Here is a 14,393-nt window from a genome sequence, read left to right on the forward strand (position 1 = left end):
GAATCGCCCTCACCTCATGTCTTTCAGTGTCCTTGAATGTCTAGAGATAGACGACTTATGCAAATTCTTTCTTTACTGGACTAATTTTTAGGGCTTCAATAGTGACAAAAAATACAATCTTTATTGAATTACTGATATTAAAACCCTAAAATTTGGTTAATCTCTGATAAAGTTTGAGCTTGTCCAACTCTTGACATAATCCACTGTTGTAGATATGATAAGAGCCACTTTGCCAGAAGCTCATACACAATCTTTAGTGAAATTGCACAGACTTGTCAAAATCCTCATTAGATCACATCATCTGGCTACAGACTCTTCCTGTAGACGAGCTGCCGAGTGGTTATGGCGTATGACTACTAATCCATTGTGCTCTGCATGCATGGTTTTTGAATCCCATACTTGTTGAAGTTACCTTCATCTCCAATGTTGAAACTCTAAATTATCTTTTTCAGCCCAAGCAGTGAGTATTTCCAGCATTTCCTGTTCAAGAAGGCTGCTATCAAACTTTTCTAACATTTCAGTCTGGCAAAAGGAAACCCACTGTTTTCATTTGGCATGCTTGATGCCATCCTACATTGGCTGACATCTTCTTCCTTTTGAGTACTTTGACAACACAGATTTAGAATCTCTCCATTGCACTATCTAAGGAAGGGATATGAGAAAGACAAGTTTGACTTTATAGTATTTTTACAAGGAAAGTACATTGTTAAACATAGAAACTTCTGTAAGAGGCTATGAAAAGAAGGCACTGCTGAGATTCGAACTCAGGATCTCCTGTTTACAAGACAGGCGCTTTAACCAACTAAGCCACAGCACCACTTTGTTTAAGAGTAGGAAAGCACTACTGGTAGAATCGCCCTCACCTCATGTCTTTCAGTGTCCTTGAATGTCTAGAGATAGACGACTTATGCAAATTCTTTCTTTACTGGACTAATTTTTAGGGCTTCAATAGTGACAAAAAATACAATCTTTATTGAATTACTGATATTAAAACCCTAAACTTTGGTTAATCTCTGATAAAGTTTGAGCTTGTCCAACTCTTGACATAATCCACTGTTGTAGATATGATAAGAGCCACTTTGCCAGAAGCTCATACACAATCTTTAGTGAAATTGCACAGACTTGTCAAAATCCTCATTAGATCACATCATCTGGCTACAGACTCTTCCTGTAGACGAGCTGCCGAGTGGTTATGGCGTATGACTACTAATCCATTGTGCTCTGCATGCATGGTTTTTGAATCCCATACTTGTTGAAGTTACCTTCATCTCCAATGTTGAAACTCTAAATTATCTTTTTCAGCCCAAGCAGTGAGTATTTCCAGCATTTCCTGTTCAAGAAGGCTGCTATCAAACTTTTCTAACATTTCAGTCTGGCAAAAGTAAACCCACTGTTTTCATTTGGCATGCTTGATGCCATCCTACATTGGCTGACATCTTCTTCCTTTTGAGTACTTTGACAACACAGATTTAGAATCTCTCCATTGCACTATCTAAGGAAGGGATATGAGAAAGACAAGTTTGACTTTATAGTATTTTTACAAGGAAAGTACATTGTTAAACATAGAAACTTCTGTAAGAGGCTATGAAAAGAAGGCACTGCTGAGATTCGAACTCAGGATCTCCTGTTTACAAGACAGGCGCTTTAACCAACTAAGCCACAGCACCACTTTGTTTAAGAGTAGGAAAGCACTACTGGTAGAATCGCCCTCACCTCATGTCTTTCAGTGTCCTTGAATGTCTAGAGATAGACGACTTATGCAAATTCTTTCTTTACTGGACTAATTTTTAGGGCTTCAATAGTGACAAAAAATACAATCTTTATTGAATTACTGATATTAAAACCCTAAACTTTGGTTAATCTCTGATAAAGTTTGAGCTTGTCCAACTCTTGACATAATCCACTGTTGTAGATATGATAAGAGCCACTTTGCCAGAAGCTCATACACAATCTTTAGTGAAATTGCACAGACTTGTCAAAATCCTCATTAGATCACATCATCTGGCTACAGACTCTTCCTGTAGACGAGCTGCCGAGTGGTTATGGCGTATGACTACTAATCCATTGTGCTCTGCATGCATGGTTTTTGAATCCCATACTTGTTGAAGTTACCTTCATCTCCAATGTTGAAACTCTAAATTATCTTTTTCAGCCCAAGCAGTGAGTATTTCCAGCATTTCCTGTTCAAGAAGGCTGCTATCAAACTTTTCTAACATTTCAGTCTGGCAAAAGTAAACCCACTGTTTTCATTTGGCATGCTTGATGCCATCCTACATTGGCTGACATCTTCTTCCTTTTGAGTACTTTGACAACACAGATTTAGAATCTCTCCATTGCACTATCTAAGGAAGGGATATGAGAAAGACAAGTTTGACTTTATAGTATTTTTACAAGGAAAGTACACTGTTAAACATAGAAACTTCAGTACTGAGGCTATGAAAAGAAGGCACTGCTGAGATTCGAACTCAGGATCTCCTGTTTACGAGACAGGCGCTTTAACCAACTAAGCCACAGCACCACTTTGTGTAAGAGTAGAAAAGCACTACTGGTAGAGTCGCCCTCACCTCATGTCTTTCAGTGTCCTTGAATGTCTAGAGATAGACAACTTATGCAAATTCTTTCTTTACTGGACTAATTTTTAGGGCTTCAATAGTGACAAAAAATACAATCTTTCTTGAATTACTGATATTAAAACCCTAAACTTTGGTTAATCTCTGATAAAGTTTGAGCTTGTCCAACTCTTGACATAATCCACTGTTGTAGATATGATAAGAGCCACTTTGCCAGAAGCTCATACACAATCTTTAGTGAAATTGCACAGACTTGTCAAAATCCTCATTAGATCACATCATCTGGCTACAGACTCTTCCTGTAGACGAGCTGCCGAGTGGTTATGGCGTATGACTACTAATCCATTGTGCTCTGCATGCATGGTTTTTGAATCCCATACTTGTTGAAGTTACCTTCATCTCCAATGTTGAAACTCTAAATTATCTTTTTCAGCCCAAGCAGTGAGTATTTCCAGCATTTCCTGTTCAAGAAGGCTGCTATCAAACTTTTCTAACATTTCAGTCTGGCAAAAGTAAACCCACTGTTTTCATTTGGCATGCTTGATGCCATCCTACATTGGCTGACATCTTCTTCCTTTTGAGTACTTTGACAACACAGATTTAGAATCTCTCCATTGCACTATCTAAGGAAGGGATATGAGAAAGACAAGTTTGACTTTATAGTATTTTTACAAGGAAAGTACATTGTTAAACATAGAAACTTCTGTAAGAGGATATGAAAAGAAGGCACTGCTGAGATTCGAACTCAGGATCTCCTGTTTACAAGACAGGCGCTTTAACCAACTAAGCCACAGCACCACTTTGTTTAAGAGTAGGAAAGCACTACTGGTAGAATCGCCCTCACCTCATGTCTTTCAGTGTCCTTGAATGTCTAGAGATAGACGACTTATGCAAATTCTTTCTTTACTGGACTAATTTTTAGGGCTTCAATAGTGACAAAAAATACAATCTTTATTGAATTACTGATATTAAAACCCTAAACTTTGGTTAATCTCTGATAAAGTTTGAGCTTGTCCAACTCTTGACATAATCCACTGTTGTAGATATGATAAGAGCCACTTTGCCAGAAGCTCATACACAATCTTTAGTGAAATTGCACAGACTTGTCAAAATCCTCATTAGATCACATCATCTGGCTACAGACTCTTCCTGTAGACGAGCTGCCGAGTGGTTATGGCGTATGACTACTAATCCATTGTGCTCTGCATGCATGGTTTTTGAATCCCATACTTGTTGAAGTTACCTTCATCTCCAATGTTGAAACTCTAAATTATCTTTTTCAGCCCAAGCAGTGAGTATTTCCAGCATTTCCTGTTCAAGAAGGCTGCTATCAAACTTTTCTAACATTTCAGTCTGGCAAAAGTAAACCCACTGTTTTCATTTGGCATGCTTGATGCCATCCTACATTGGCTGACATCTTCTTCCTTTTGAGTACTTTGACAACACAGATTTAGAATCTCTCCATTGCACTATCTAAGGAAGGGATATGAGAAAGACAAGTTTGACTTTATAGTATTTTTACAAGGAAAGTACACTGTTAAACATAGAAACTTCAGTACTGAGGCTATGAAAAGAAGGCACTGCTGAGATTCGAACTCAGGATCTCCTGTTTACGAGACAGGCGCTTTAACCAACTAAGCCACAGCACCACTTTGTGTAAGAGTAGAAAAGCACTACTGGTAGAGTCGCCCTCACCTCATGTCTTTCAGTGTCCTTGAATGTCTAGAGATAGACGACTTATGCAAATTCTTTCTTTACTGGACTAATTTTTAGGGCTTCAATAGTGACAAAAAATACAATCTTTCTTGAATTACTGATATTAAAACCCTAAACTTTGGTTAATCTCTGATAAAGTTTGAGCTTGTCCAACTCTTGACATAATCCACTGTTGTAGATATGATAAGAGCCACTTTGCCAGAAGCTCATACACAATCTTTAGTGAAATTGCACAGACTTGTCAAAATCCTCATTAGATCACATCATCTGGCTACAGACTCTTCCTGTAGACGAGCTGCCGAGTGGTTATGGCGTATGACTACTAATCCATTGTGCTCTGCATGCATGGTTTTTGAATCCCATACTTGTTGAAGTTACCTTCATCTCCAATGTTGAAACTCTAAATTATCTTTTTCAGCCCAAGCAGTGAGTATTTCCAGCATTTCCTGTTCAAGAAGGCTGCTATCAAACTTTTCTAACATTTCAGTCTGGCAAAAGTAAACCCACTGTTTTCATTTGGCATGCTTGATGCCATCCTACATTGGCTGACATCTTCTTCCTTTTGAGTACTTTGACAACACAGATTTAGAATCTCTCCATTGCACTATCTAAGGAAGGGATATGAGAAAGACAAGTTTGACTTTATAGTATTTTTACAAGGAAAGTACATTGTTAAACATAGAAACTTCTGTAAGAGGCTATGAAAAGAAGGCACTGCTGAGATTCGAACTCAGGATCTCCTGTTTACAAGACAGGCGCTTTAACCAACTAAGCCACAGCACCACTTTGTTTAAGAGTAGGAAAGCACTACTGGTAGAATCGCCCTCACCTCATGTCTTTCAGTGTCCTTGAATGTCTAGAGATAGACGACTTATGCAAATTCTTTCTTTACTGGACTAATTTTTAGGGCTTCAATAGTGACAAAAAATACAATCTTTATTGAATTACTGATATTAAAACCCTAAACTTTGGTTAATCTCTGATAAAGTTTGAGCTTGTCCAACTCTTGACATAATCCACTGTTGTAGATATGATAAGAGCCACTTTGCCAGAAGCTCATACACAATCTTTAGTGAAATTGCACAGACTTGTCAAAATCCTCATTAGATCACATCATCTGGCTACAGACTCTTCCTGTAGACGAGCTGCCGAGTGGTTATGGCGTATGACTACTAATCCATTGTGCTCTGCATGCATGGTTTTTGAATCCCATACTTGTTGAAGTTACCTTCATCTCCAATGTTGAAACTCTAAATTATCTTTTTCAGCCCAAGCAGTGAGTATTTCCAGCATTTCCTGTTCAAGAAGGCTGCTATCAAACTTTTCTAACATTTCAGTCTGGCAAAAGTAAACCCACTGTTTTCATTTGGCATGCTTGATGCCATCCTATATTGGCTGACATCTTCTTCCTTTTGAGTACTTTGACAACACAGATTTAGAATCTCTCCATTGCACTATCTAAGGAAGGGATATGAGAAAGACAAGTTTGACTTTATAGTATTTTTACAAGGAAAGTACATTGTTAAACATAGAAACTTCTGTAAGAGGCTATGAAAAGAAGGCACTGCTGAGATTCGAACTCAGGATCTCCTGTTTACAAGACAGGCGCTTTAACCAACTAAGCCACAGCACCACTTTGTTTAAGAGTAGGAAAGCACTACTGGTAGAATCGCCCTCACCTCATGTCTTTCAGTGTCCTTGAATGTCTAGAGATAGACGACTTATGCAAATTCTTTCTTTACTGGACTAATTTTTAGGGTTTCAATAGTGACAAAAAATACAATCTTTATTGAATTACTGATATTAAAACCCTAAACTTTGGTTAATCTCTGATAAAGTTTGAGCTTGTCCAACTCTTGACATAATCCACTGTTGTAGATATGATAAGAGCCACTTTGCCAGAAGCTCATACACAATCTTTAGTGAAATTGCACAGACTTGTCAAAATCCTCATTAGATCACATCACCTGGCTACAGACTCTTCCTGTAGACGAGCTGCCGAGTGGTTATGGCGTATGACTACTAATCCATTGTGCTCTGCATGCATGGTTTTTGAATCCCATACTTGTTGAAGTTACCTTCATCTCCAATGTTGAAACTCTAAATTATCTTTTTCAGCCCAAGCAGTGAGTATTTCCAGCATTTCCTGTTCAAGAAGGCTGCTATCAAACTTTTCTAACATTTCAGTCTGGCAAAAGGAAACCCACTGTTTTCATTTGGCATGCTTGATGCCATCCTACATTGGCTGACATCTTCCTTTTGAGTACTTTGACAACACAGATTTAGAATCTCTCCATTGCACTATCTAAGGAAGGGATATGAGAAAGACAAGTTTGACTTTATAGTATTTTTACAAGGAAAGTACATTGTTAAACATAGAAACTTCTGTAAGAGGCTATGAAAAGAAGGCACTGCTGAGATTCGAACTCAGGATCTCCTGTTTACAAGACAGGCGCTTTAACCAACTAAGCCACAGCACCACTTTGTTTAAGAGTAGGAAAGCACTACTGGTAGAATCGCCCTCACCTCATGTCTTTCAGTGTCCTTGAATGTCTAGAGATAGACGACTTATGCAAATTCTTTCTTTACTGGACTAATTTTTAGGGCTTCAATAGTGACAAAAAATACAATCTTTATTGAATTACTGATATTAAAACCCTAAACTTTGGTTAATCTCTGATAAAGTTTGAGCTTGTCCAACTCTTGACATAATCCACTGTTGTAGATATGATAAGAGCCACTTTGCCAGAAGCTCATACACAATCTTTAGTGAAATTGCACAGACTTGTCAAAATCCTCATTAGATCACATCATCTGGCTACAGACTCTTCCTGTAGACGAGCTGCCGAGTGGTTATGGCGTATGACTACTAATCCATTGTGCTCTGCATGCATGGTTTTTGAATCCCATACTTGTTGAAGTTACCTTCATCTCCAATGTTGAAACTCTAAATTATCTTTTTCAGCCCAAGCAGTGAGTATTTCCAGCATTTCCTGTTCAAGAAGGCTGCTATCAAACTTTTCTAACATTTCAGTCTGGCAAAAGTAAACCCACTGTTTTCATTTGGCATGCTTGATGCCATCCTATATTGGCTGACATCTTCTTCCTTTTGAGTACTTTGACAACACAGATTTAGAATCTCTCCATTGCACTATCTAAGGAAGGGATATGAGAAAGACAAGTTTGACTTTATAGTATTTTTACAAGGAAAGTACATTGTTAAACATAGAAACTTCTGTAAGAGGCTATGAAAAGAAGGCACTGCTGAGATTCGAACTCAGGATCTCCTGTTTACAAGACAGGCGCTTTAACCAACTAAGCCACAGCACCACTTTGTTTAAGAGTAGGAAAGCACTACTGGTAGAATCGCCCTCACCTCATGTCTTTCAGTGTCCTTGAATGTCTAGAGATAGACGACTTATGCAAATTCTTTCTTTACTGGACTAATTTTTAGGGTTTCAATAGTGACAAAAAATACAATCTTTATTGAATTACTGATATTAAAACCCTAAACTTTGGTTAATCTCTGATAAAGTTTGAGCTTGTCCAACTCTTGACATAATCCACTGTTGTAGATATGATAAGAGCCACTTTGCCAGAAGCTCATACACAATCTTTAGTGAAATTGCACAGACTTGTCAAAATCCTCATTAGATCACATCATCTGGCTACAGACTCTTCCTGTAGACGAGCTGCCGAGTGGTTATGGCGTATGACTACTAATCCATTGTGCTCTGCATGCATGGTTTTTGAATCCCATACTTGTTGAAGTTACCTTCATCTCCAATGTTGAAACTCTAAATTATCTTTTTCAGCCCAAGCAGTGAGTATTTCCAGCATTTCCTGTTCAAGAAGGCTGCTATCAAACTTTTCTAACATTTCAGTCTGGCAAAAGTAAACCCACTGTTTTCATTTGGCATGCTTGATGCCATCCTATATTGGCTGACATCTTCTTCCTTTTGAGTACTTTGACAACACAGATTTAGAATCTCTCCATTGCACTATCTAAGGAAGGGATATGAGAAAGACAAGTTTGACTTTATAGTATTTTTACAAGGAAAGTACATTGTTAAACATAGAAACTTCTGTAAGAGGCTATGAAAAGAAGGCACTGCTGAGATTCGAACTCAGGATCTCCTGTTTACAAGACAGGCGCTTTAACCAACTAAGCCACAGCACCACTTTGTTTAAGAGTAGGAAAGCACTACTGGTAGAATCGCCCTCACCTCATGTCTTTCAGTGTCCTTGAATGTCTAGAGATAGACGACTTATGCAAATTCTTTCTTTACTGGACTAATTTTTAGGGTTTCAATAGTGACAAAAAATACAATCTTTATTGAATTACTGATATTAAAACCCTAAACTTTGGTTAATCTCTGATAAAGTTTGAGCTTGTCCAACTCTTGACATAATCCACTGTTGTAGATATGATAAGAGCCACTTTGCCAGAAGCTCATACACAATCTTTAGTGAAATTGCACAGACTTGTCAAAATCCTCATTAGATCACATCACCTGGCTACAGACTCTTCCTGTAGACGAGCTGCCGAGTGGTTATGGCGTATGACTACTAATCCATTGTGCTCTGCATGCATGGTTTTTGAATCCCATACTTGTTGAAGTTACCTTCATCTCCAATGTTGAAACTCTAAATTATCTTTTTCAGCCCAAGCAGTGAGTATTTCCAGCATTTCCTGTTCAAGAAGGCTGCTATCAAACTTTTCTAACATTTCAGTCTGGCAAAAGGAAACCCACTGTTTTCATTTGGCATGCTTGATGCCATCCTACATTGGCTGACATCTTCCTTTTGAGTACTTTGACAACACAGATTTAGAATCTCTCCATTGCACTATCTAAGGAAGGGATATGAGAAAGACAAGTTTGACTTTATAGTATTTTTACAAGGAAAGTACATTGTTAAACATAGAAACTTCTGTAAGAGGCTATGAAAAGAAGGCACTGCTGAGATTCGAACTCAGGATCTCCTGTTTACAAGACAGGCGCTTTAACCAACTAAGCCACAGCACCACTTTGTTTAAGAGTAGGAAAGCACTACTGGTAGAATCGCCCTCACCTCATGTCTTTCAGTGTCCTTGAATGTCTAGAGATAGACGACTTATGCAAATTCTTTCTTTACTGGACTAATTTTTAGGGCTTCAATAGTGACAAAAAATACAATCTTTATTGAATTACTGATATTAAAACCCTAAACTTTGGTTAATCTCTGATAAAGTTTGAGCTTGTCCAACTCTTGACATAATCCACTGTTGTAGATATGATAAGAGCCACTTTGCCAGAAGCTCATACACAATCTTTAGTGAAATTGCACAGACTTGTCAAAATCCTCATTAGATCACATCATCTGGCTACAGACTCTTCCTGTAGACGAGCTGCCGAGTGGTTATGGCGTATGACTACTAATCCATTGTGCTCTGCATGCATGGTTTTTGAATCCCATACTTGTTGAAGTTACCTTCATCTCCAATGTTGAAACTCTAAATTATCTTTTTCAGCCCAAGCAGTGAGTATTTCCAGCATTTCCTGTTCAAGAAGGCTGCTATCAAACTTTTCTAACATTTCAGTCTGGCAAAAGTAAACCCACTGTTTTCATTTGGCATGCTTGATGCCATCCTACATTGGCTGACATCTTCTTCCTTTTGAGTACTTTGACAACACAGATTTAGAATCTCTCCATTGCACTATCTAAGGAAGGGATATGAGAAAGACAAGTTTGACTTTATAGTATTTTTACAAGGAAAGTACATTGTTAAACATAGAAACTTCTGTAAGAGGCTATGAAAAGAAGGCACTGCTGAGATTCGAACTCAGGATCTCCTGTTTACAAGACAGGCGCTTTAACCAACTAAGCCACAGCACCACTTTGTTTAAGAGTAGGAAAGCACTACTGGTAGAATCGCCCTCACCTCATGTCTTTCAGTGTCCTTGAATGTCTAGAGATAGACGACTTATGCAAATTCTTTCTTTACTGGACTAATTTTTAGGGCTTCAATAGTGACAAAAAATACAATCTTTATTGAATTACTGATATTAAAACCCTAAAATTTGGTTAATCTCTGATAAAGTTTGAGCTTGTCCAACTCTTGACATAATCCACTGTTGTAGATATGATAAGAGCCACTTTGCCAGAAGCTCATACACAATCTTTAGTGAAATTGCACAGACTTGTCAAAATCCTCATTAGATCACATCATCTGGCTACAGACTCTTCCTGTAGACGAGCTGCCGAGTGGTTATGGCGTATGACTACTAATCCATTGTGCTCTGCATGCATGGTTTTTGAATCCCATACTTGTTGAAGTTACCTTCATCTCCAATGTTGAAACTCTAAATTATCTTTTTCAGCCCAAGCAGTGAGTATTTCCAGCATTTCCTGTTCAAGAAGGCTGCTATCAAACTTTTCTAACATTTCAGTCTGGCAAAAGGAAACCCACTGTTTTCATTTGGCATGCTTGATGCCATCCTACATTGGCTGACATCTTCTTCCTTTTGAGTACTTTGACAACACAGATTTAGAATCTCTCCATTGCACTATCTAAGGAAGGGATATGAGAAAGACAAGTTTGACTTTATAGTATTTTTACAAGGAAAGTACATTGTTAAACATAGAAACTTCTGTAAGAGGCTATGAAAAGAAGGCACTGCTGAGATTCGAACTCAGGATCTCCTGTTTACAAGACAGGCGCTTTAACCAACTAAGCCACAGCACCACTTTGTTTAAGAGTAGGAAAGCACTACTGGTAGAATCGCCCTCACCTCATGTCTTTCAGTGTCCTTGAATGTCTAGAGATAGACGACTTATGCAAATTCTTTCTTTACTGGACTAATTTTTAGGGCTTCAATAGTGACAAAAAATACAATCTTTATTGAATTACTGATATTAAAACCCTAAACTTTGGTTAATCTCTGATAAAGTTTGAGCTTGTCCAACTCTTGACATAATCCACTGTTGTAGATATGATAAGAGCCACTTTGCCAGAAGCTCATACACAATCTTTAGTGAAATTGCACAGACTTGTCAAAATCCTCATTAGATCACATCATCTGGCTACAGACTCTTCCTGTAGACGAGCTGCCGAGTGGTTATGGCGTATGACTACTAATCCATTGTGCTCTGCATGCATGGTTTTTGAATCCCATACTTGTTGAAGTTACCTTCATCTCCAATGTTGAAACTCTAAATTATCTTTTTCAGCCCAAGCAGTGAGTATTTCCAGCATTTCCTGTTCAAGAAGGCTGCTATCAAACTTTTCTAACATTTCAGTCTGGCAAAAGTAAACCCACTGTTTTCATTTGGCATGCTTGATGCCATCCTACATTGGCTGACATCTTCTTCCTTTTGAGTACTTTGACAACACAGATTTAGAATCTCTCCATTGCACTATCTAAGGAAGGGATATGAGAAAGACAAGTTTGACTTTTTAGTATTTTTACAAGGAAAGTACATTGTTAAACATAGAAACTTCTGTAAGAGGCTATGAAAAGAAGGCACTGCTGAGATTCGAACTCAGGATCTCCTGTTTACAAGACAGGCGCTTTAACCAACAAAGCCACAGCACCACTTTGTTTAAGAGTAGGAAAGCACTACTGGTAGAATCGCCCTCACCTCATGTCTTTCAGTGTCCTTGAATGTCTAGAGATAGACGACTTATGCAAATTCTTTCTTTACTGGACTAATTTTTAGGGCTTCAATAGTGACAAAAAATACAATCTTTATTGAATTACTGATATTAAAACCCTAAACTTTGGTTAATCTCTGATAAAGTTTGAGCTTGTCCAACTCTTGACATAATCCACTGTTGTAGATATGATAAGAGCCACTTTGCCAGAAGCTCATACACAATCTTTAGTGAAATTGCACAGACTTGTCAAAATCCTCATTAGATCACATCATCTGGCTACAGACTCTTCCTGTAGACGAGCTGCCGAGTGGTTATGGCGTATGACTACTAATCCATTGTGCTCTGCATGCATGGTTTTTGAATCCCATACTTGTTGAAGTTACCTTCATCTCCAATGTTGAAACTCTAAATTATCTTTTTCAGCCCAAGCAGTGAGTATTTCCAGCATTTCCTGTTCAAGAAGGCTGCTATCAAACTTTTCTAACATTTCAGTCTGGCAAAAGTAAACCCACTGTTTTCATTTGGCATGCTTGATGCCATCCTACATTGGCTGACATCTTCTTCCTTTTGAGTACTTTGACAACACAGATTTAGAATCTCTCCATTGCACTATCTAAGGAAGGGATATGAGAAAGACAAGTTTGACTTTATAGTATTTTTACAAGGAAAGTACATTGTTAAACATAGAAACTTCTGTAAGAGGCTATGAAAAGAAGGCACTGCTGAGATTCGAACTCAGGATCTCCTGTTTACAAGACAGGCGCTTTAACCAACTAAGCCACAGCACCACTTTGTTTAAGAGTAGGAAAGCACTACTGGTAGAATCGCCCTCACCTCATGTCTTTCAGTGTCCTTGAATGTCTAGAGATAGACGACTTATGCAAATTCTTTCTTTACTGGACTAATTTTTAGGGCTTCAATAGTGACAAAAAATACAATCTTTATTGAATTACTGATATTAAAACCCTAAAATTTGGTTAATCTCTGATAAAGTTTGAGCTTGTCCAACTCTTGACATAATCCACTGTTGTAGATATGATAAGAGCCACTTTGCCAGAAGCTCATACACAATCTTTAGTGAAATTGCACAGACTTGTCAAAATCCTCATTAGATCACATCATCTGGCTACAGACTCTTCCTGTAGACGAGCTGCCGAGTGGTTATGGCGTATGACTACTAATCCATTGTGCTCTGCATGCATGGTTTTTGAATCCCATACTTGTTGAAGTTACCTTCATCTCCAATGTTGAAACTCTAAATTATCTTTTTCAGCCCAAGCAGTGAGTATTTCCAGCATTTCCTGTTCAAGAAGGCTGCTATCAAACTTTTCTAACATTTCAGTCTGGCAAAAGGAAACCCACTGTTTTCATTTGGCATGCTTGATGCCATCCTACATTGGCTGACATCTTCTTCCTTTTGAGTACTTTGACAACACAGATTTAGAATCTCTCCATTGCACTATCTAAGGAAGGGATATGAGAAAGACAAGTTTGACTTTATAGTATTTTTACAAGGAAAGTACATTGTTAAACATAGAAACTTCTGTAAGAGGCTATGAAAAGAAGGCACTGCTGAGATTCGAACTCAGGATCTCCTGTTTACAAGACAGGCGCTTTAACCAACTAAGCCACAGCACCACTTTGTTTAAGAGTAGGAAAGCACTACTGGTAGAATCGCCCTCACCTCATGTCTTTCAGTGTCCTTGAATGTCTAGAGATAGACGACTTATGCAAATTCTTTCTTTACTGGACTAATTTTTAGGGCTTCAATAGTGACAAAAAATACAATCTTTATTGAATTACTGATATTAAAACCCTAAACTTTGGTTAATCTCTGATAAAGTTTGAGCTTGTCCAACTCTTGACATAATCCACTGTTGTAGATATGATAAGAGCCACTTTGCCAGAAGCTCATACACAATCTTTAGTGAAATTGCACAGACTTGTCAAAATCCTCATTAGATCACATCATCTGGCTACAGACTCTTCCTGTAGACGAGCTGCCGAGTGGTTATGGCGTATGACTACTAATCCATTGTGCTCTGCATGCATGGTTTTTGAATCCCATACTTGTTGAAGTTACCTTCATCTCCAATGTTGAAACTCTAAATTATCTTTTTCAGCCCAAGCAGTGAGTATTTCCAGCATTTCCTGTTCAAGAAGGCTGCTATCAAACTTTTCTAACATTTCAGTCTGGCAAAAGTAAACCCACTGTTTTCATTTGGCATGCTTGATGCCATCCTACATTGGCTGACATCTTCTTCCTTTTGAGTACTTTGACAACACAGATTTAGAATCTCTCCATTGCACTATCTAAGGAAGGGATATGAGAAAGACAAGTTTGACTTTTTAGTATTTTTACAAGGAAAGTACATTGTTAAACATAGAAACTTCTGTAAGAGGCTATGAAAAGAAGGCACTGCTGAGATTCGAACTCAGGATCTCCTGTTTACAAGACAGGCGCTTTA

At 38.1% G+C, this 14,393-nt stretch overlaps 15 non-coding genes across 15 annotated transcripts; all 15 read right to left on the reverse strand.

The window, feature by feature from the left end:
- Positions 1 to 743: 743 nt before the first annotated feature.
- Positions 744 to 817, reverse strand: TRNAT-UGU (transfer RNA threonine (anticodon UGU)). The gene has a single exon. It is a non-coding gene; the product is annotated as a tRNA-Thr (tRNA).
- Positions 818 to 1,593: 776 nt separating this feature from the next.
- On the reverse strand, positions 1,594 to 1,667 carry TRNAT-UGU (transfer RNA threonine (anticodon UGU)). The gene has a single exon. It is a non-coding gene; the product is annotated as a tRNA-Thr (tRNA).
- Positions 1,668 to 2,444: 777 nt separating this feature from the next.
- TRNAT-CGU (transfer RNA threonine (anticodon CGU)) lies at positions 2,445 to 2,518 on the reverse strand. Its single transcript has one exon. It is a non-coding gene; the product is annotated as a tRNA-Thr (tRNA).
- Positions 2,519 to 3,294: 776 nt separating this feature from the next.
- TRNAT-UGU (transfer RNA threonine (anticodon UGU)) lies at positions 3,295 to 3,368 on the reverse strand. The gene has a single exon. It is a non-coding gene; the product is annotated as a tRNA-Thr (tRNA).
- Positions 3,369 to 4,145: 777 nt separating this feature from the next.
- On the reverse strand, positions 4,146 to 4,219 carry TRNAT-CGU (transfer RNA threonine (anticodon CGU)). The gene has a single exon. It is a non-coding gene; the product is annotated as a tRNA-Thr (tRNA).
- A 776-nt stretch (positions 4,220 to 4,995) lies between these two features.
- Positions 4,996 to 5,069, reverse strand: TRNAT-UGU (transfer RNA threonine (anticodon UGU)). Its single transcript has one exon. It is a non-coding gene; the product is annotated as a tRNA-Thr (tRNA).
- A 776-nt stretch (positions 5,070 to 5,845) lies between these two features.
- On the reverse strand, positions 5,846 to 5,919 carry TRNAT-UGU (transfer RNA threonine (anticodon UGU)). Its single transcript has one exon. It is a non-coding gene; the product is annotated as a tRNA-Thr (tRNA).
- A 773-nt stretch (positions 5,920 to 6,692) lies between these two features.
- TRNAT-UGU (transfer RNA threonine (anticodon UGU)) lies at positions 6,693 to 6,766 on the reverse strand. The gene has a single exon. It is a non-coding gene; the product is annotated as a tRNA-Thr (tRNA).
- A 776-nt stretch (positions 6,767 to 7,542) lies between these two features.
- TRNAT-UGU (transfer RNA threonine (anticodon UGU)) lies at positions 7,543 to 7,616 on the reverse strand. The gene has a single exon. It is a non-coding gene; the product is annotated as a tRNA-Thr (tRNA).
- A 776-nt stretch (positions 7,617 to 8,392) lies between these two features.
- TRNAT-UGU (transfer RNA threonine (anticodon UGU)) lies at positions 8,393 to 8,466 on the reverse strand. The gene has a single exon. It is a non-coding gene; the product is annotated as a tRNA-Thr (tRNA).
- A 773-nt stretch (positions 8,467 to 9,239) lies between these two features.
- Positions 9,240 to 9,313, reverse strand: TRNAT-UGU (transfer RNA threonine (anticodon UGU)). Its single transcript has one exon. It is a non-coding gene; the product is annotated as a tRNA-Thr (tRNA).
- A 776-nt stretch (positions 9,314 to 10,089) lies between these two features.
- On the reverse strand, positions 10,090 to 10,163 carry TRNAT-UGU (transfer RNA threonine (anticodon UGU)). Its single transcript has one exon. It is a non-coding gene; the product is annotated as a tRNA-Thr (tRNA).
- Positions 10,164 to 10,939: 776 nt separating this feature from the next.
- TRNAT-UGU (transfer RNA threonine (anticodon UGU)) lies at positions 10,940 to 11,013 on the reverse strand. The gene has a single exon. It is a non-coding gene; the product is annotated as a tRNA-Thr (tRNA).
- Positions 11,014 to 12,639: 1,626 nt separating this feature from the next.
- On the reverse strand, positions 12,640 to 12,713 carry TRNAT-UGU (transfer RNA threonine (anticodon UGU)). The gene has a single exon. It is a non-coding gene; the product is annotated as a tRNA-Thr (tRNA).
- A 776-nt stretch (positions 12,714 to 13,489) lies between these two features.
- Positions 13,490 to 13,563, reverse strand: TRNAT-UGU (transfer RNA threonine (anticodon UGU)). Its single transcript has one exon. It is a non-coding gene; the product is annotated as a tRNA-Thr (tRNA).
- Positions 13,564 to 14,393: the final 830 nt, after the last annotated feature.

This window comes from Anomaloglossus baeobatrachus, chromosome 7 (genome assembly GCF_048569485.1).
Source record: "Anomaloglossus baeobatrachus isolate aAnoBae1 chromosome 7, aAnoBae1.hap1, whole genome shotgun sequence".
NCBI lineage: Eukaryota > Metazoa > Chordata > Amphibia > Anura > Aromobatidae > Anomaloglossus > Anomaloglossus baeobatrachus.